This window comes from Lagopus leucura, unplaced genomic scaffold (genome assembly GCF_019238085.1).
Source record: "Lagopus leucura isolate 7727_CA_CO unplaced genomic scaffold, USGS_WTPT01 Super-Scaffold_73, whole genome shotgun sequence".
Taxonomy (NCBI): Eukaryota; Metazoa; Chordata; class Aves; order Galliformes; family Phasianidae; genus Lagopus; species Lagopus leucura.
In genome coordinates this window covers 24,826,887-24,831,820 of record NW_024962252.1, presented here as the reverse complement: position 1 = coordinate 24,831,820, position 4,934 = coordinate 24,826,887, and positions in this window count along the sequence as shown.

Here is a 4,934-nt window from a genome sequence, read left to right as displayed (position 1 = left end):
GTTCAGAGGAAGGAGAAAAAACATCTAAACCTGTGAAAAAGGCCAGGTCTGCTTTGACATGCTTGATATATATGACAGTGTGGAAAGGACTTCAGAATGATACTTGGTTCTAATTTATTTGTTCTAGAAGGATTAAGTGTGCTGTGAATACATGTAGGAAGGGAGCATGTAGGGGGTTAATCTATATTCAGAAAACAAATAGTGCAGTGAGTATATACAGGCATATGTTTGTGGATGCTTTTAGAAAGGGCTGGCATAAAGTTAAAGTCCTGAGAACAGTGCTATTGCAAGCAGAATGACACAGGAGAAAATTTAAGATGATACTGTTTTTCCTCTGGAATTCTCCTGTGGAGATCAGAAAGGCTCTTATGCTGGCTGTGCAGATTAATTAAAGATTTACTACTTTTTAATACCACTTTATCTCATAAGGTGGTATCTTTCTTGGTCCAGCTTTTGTATGCAAGGAGATTAGAAGGTAAGGAGCTGGTATGAGAGAGCGAAAATACTGTAAGAATATTGCTGGTTGTGGCAATCCAGTGTTCACATTAAGAAGGCATTATGGGTGAAGGTGTTGCTGAACTTAAGACAGATGAAGGCCTTCGCTCTTGCTTCACCAGGTCATGCAAAACAGTGCACTTATACAAATAGGTCATTTGTTGCCTCATGCTTGTATGTAACAACGTGGTGGAGAACTGTGTGGTGTGCTTCTTTACTCATTTTAACAAACAGTTGTCTCTCCAGGGTGAGTGTTTCTACAGTACAACTGCATCAAGACTGAACATACTTGTTTGCTATGAAACCCTGATTCTCCTCAGCTTTTTATAAACAACACCGACAAGGTCTTTATCTCGTTTTTATTTCATTTATAAGTATCAGTGAACGTTGGTATTGAGAGGATTTTCCTCATAGAAATCTCTAATACGTGAATTTAAAAAAAGGAACCTGTTTCACCTGATCAACAAGCCCCCAATAATTATCTTAATGAAAGACAATGAAACTACTTCTTTTGCTCTTGATTTCCTGCAACAAAAGTTGTTCCAAGAGAGCACTGGTAAGTGCTGAGGACACTGCCCAATGTCATTGTGATGCCACCCTTGATTTGAAAGGCCATAGGAAGAGGCCTGTGGACTGGGAGACAGCGAATATCGCACATGTGTACAAGGAAGAAGTACAGGCTGGTCAGATTTGCCTTCATCTCTGGAAACGTGACAGAGAAAATAATCTTGAATGTGTTTCTGAACATAAGAAGGGCAAGAAGGTGATTGAGAGTACTCAGGATGGATTTATGAAAGGAAACTCTTTCCTGATCAACCTGATAGCCTTCTATGAAAAGGTGACTGTGTGTGGAGGGTGTGGGTGTTACATGTTTTGACTTTAAAGAGGCTTTCAGTGCTTTTCCATGATACCCTTATTGAGAACATCCTGAGGTACAGGCTAGATAGTGAGATGGACTGATAATTGGCTGAGCTGTCAGGTCCAGGCTTGGCAGTGCAATCACAGGAGAGTGATTAGCAGTGATTGGAATTGCTTTCTGTTCTACAGTAGCTACCTACTAAGCGTCTCCATTTTCTGCTATTCCTTGCAGTACTCATGCAAAGCATGTCTGAATGGAAGTTGACTTTTTGTAATACAGGCAAGGTTTAAAATGTGGTTGTAGTTCCTCAAGATAGAAGTGTCTCTGAAACGTTGGTAGTAGGAGCTTTGTTGGAAACAGTGACATGTTCCAAAAGCTAAATAGCATGGAAGCCTTCATGATAGTAGTGTGGTGAATCTGAGTGCTTGAATGGTTCTCTTATTCAGTGACAAACCATAATGCTGTTCTAACTTCAACATTCTGAAGTAGTTTATGAAAATTCTTTCATATCATTTGAAGTGCCTTGAAGAAGTTTCTTCAAGCTAACTGTCACACATTATTAAGATCTGGTGCTGTCTGGAAATCTCAATTATTTCAGAATTGGAAATTATGAATGGTTAGGATGAAAGACAAGTTTACCAGACTTTGGGATGTCTATGTTTGAAAAAGCCGAACTAACTAAAAGGATGCTGATTGCTTACTTTCTGTATCTGCATTCCCTCGCCTTTTTATCTCCATGAGTTTGAATTATTGGCCTACAGCTACAAGTTCACTTGTAAGGAACTGATCACAATAACAACAGTTGATAGTTTCAAGGGTATCTGGGTTGTTCTGTATCACAAATGTCAGATCTTGTATGCGAAAGGTGTGGAAGGCTGCATTACTTTGGTCTGTGTACTTCCTAAATATTGCTAGAGAAAAGTGGTACTGTGTTACAGGTGCATTCCCTATTTATTTATAAATAGTAACAGTTATGAAATTATAAACTAATTTCTAGAACGACCATAAAAATGGTGAGTATATATATATATATACACATATTTAGCATGGCCTATACCTGTAATACAGAAGTTTTCATTACATATTGGAAGACAGCATTTTTGCTTCTGTAAGGGTTTGGGATTCCATTGAACACATACATATCAGTGTTTTTTTCTTGTTTGTGGGAGGGATTTTCAATCAAGAGGTGCCATTTAACACTATTGGGTCAGGTGTGTTAGAAAAAGGACAGCTGCAGAAAGGAAAAAAAAAAAACCAAAAACTACCAATGAATACTGATGATTTTTTACTGAAGGCTGCAGTGGCTGGCCAGGCACTCTGAAAATCTGTTACAGAGTGTAACACAGAGGGCTGAGTATATGGGTAGCAGAAACAACAACTTGCTGCTATTCTTACATCTTTGAAGTCATCCTACGACCTGCCACTGTGCAAGGAGCACGATAGGACTTGCTGTGAACAACTAGGAACAATTCTGAACTGACCCAGAGAATGCTGAAGGAGTAAAGAAAGAGACCAGACTGCTGTACAAAGCAGCGACTTTCCTGAGCAATTTCTTCCTCCGGTACAATGTTTACATTGAACTTCAGCTTGGTTCAGTGGTGCAAGAATAACATCTGCAAAGAACTGCAGGAGCTGACAAGTTATTTCTCTCGTTTTCTTACAGCTGAAGTTCTATCTTTCATGCTGCTTGCTAGGTTAACTAATTATAAGTGAGATGTCAGTAGGATTGCTTCTCCTCTTTCTGCAAAGCTAGAACACCTCTTCAAGTGTACGGGACTTTCCTCCTTTTCACAGTCTCCTACAGCTCTCAGGACAGTTGTCTTCTAGCTGAAAGTTTATAGGATCTTGAGTAAGTGACAGTGAAGAGGAGATGGGACAGTTTTAAAATTGAACTTATGCAGGGAAAGAACTGAAGTCTTGGTGTAGGTTGCAAGGCTATGTAATCTCCTTGAAAACTTGATGAAGCCTCAACCTCTGTCTGAAGCTGATGTCACCTCCTAAGATCCCTCCCAGCTTGAATTATTCTGCATCTAGAAGCAGAGGGAAAAGATCAACCAAGAATTCAACAAGAAGAAAGGTAGTCATAGTGCTAAACAGAACTCGTAATTTGTTCCACCCAAAGTTGTTTTGGTGTGAATTGGAAGTGGACTTAATCCAATTTTTCTAATGTCTCGAAAGAGGAAATACTGCAATTGTATTCACCAATTCAGCAGTTCTCCTCTCAACAGTTTTCATCTGTACTAATGGAGGTGTAGCTCTGGCTTCTCTTTTGGAATAGATGGCCTATAGTGAAGCTGCAGGGGTTGCTACTGTCATCTACAGATAATTAAAGACATTGTGGAACAAACGCTGGAGAGCAGGTGAATAAAGAAATAAGGAAAGGTTAAGCTCTGCTGTCATCCTGACTCATTTCCTCCCTGTGTCAATTAATATTTAGGCACTGGGCTTTCAGTGTTTCCGTACGGAACTATATCACTTTGGTGTAGCTTATCATAGTATAAATTAGTTAAATATATGCAGGTAGCATGCAAGCTAGTGGGTGTGACCAGTGTGGTGTGTACATGCTTAACAGGGAGCAATACAGCCAGATTTCTGTCCCGGCAAATTATCGATACAAAGCTCCTGCGACAGCACCGGCAGGAGACTCTCGTCTTTTGGGATCCTCTGGTTTGCTGTCCGAGTAACATTACAAGTGATGGGAGCCTCAAGCCCTCCCAGGTACAGAGCAAGATAAGGCCTGCAGCTGCCACAGTCCCAGGGGTGCCCTAGTGCCAGCGCTGGGCTGAAGGAATGGCAGAGCCCGAGCCATCTGCAGGGGGCAAGACACTGTGGTTTTTCTCATTACAGTTATATATTTTATTTCTAAAAGAGATTTGTTGGTGCTTGAACTTGGCTGAAGATTGACTGTGCAGCCAGGCGCTGTGGTTTCTCCCACCGGCACTGCTGTGTCTGCTGCTGATTTAACAGGGCACGTAAGGAAGCAGTTTTTTTCAGGGTTGCTCTTCGCTTTGGGAGGGCTGGAGGATGAAGGGCTTTACACGATAGAAAGACGGAAATAAACAGTTAGAAAAGGGAGAACAGTTATGATGTCAAAAAGCTGCGGAGGGTTTCAGTCGAGGAGACGAAACGGAACCGGGGGCAGGAGAAAGTGAAGGGAAATTTAAACGGGTTGCGATAATTCAGCTACCGAGCGAACGCCGACTCCGAGCGGGCAGGCTTCCCCCACGGCCGCCGCCGGCCCGCGGCGTTCATTCCCGCGGCTCACCGGCTCCAGGCCGCGGCCCGGCTCCCGGGGCGCGGAACCGCCGGCCCTCCTCCGCTCCCCTCAGGGCCCCGACGCCGGCCCCGACGGTCCCCGCGCGGCCCGCCTCGCCCCGCGCCCGGCCTCTGACCCGCGCGGGCCGCCCCTGATTAGCCCGCTCCCGCCGGAGAGGGGGGCGCGACGCGGCCTGGCGGCCAATCAGCGGCCGGGGCTGCCCCGCTCTGCCCGCCCCCTCGGCGAGGCGGGCGCTGGCGGTGGGGGCTGCCGGGGCGCCGGGGGCGGCGCGGCGGGCAGCGGGCGCGGGCAGAGCCGCGGGCA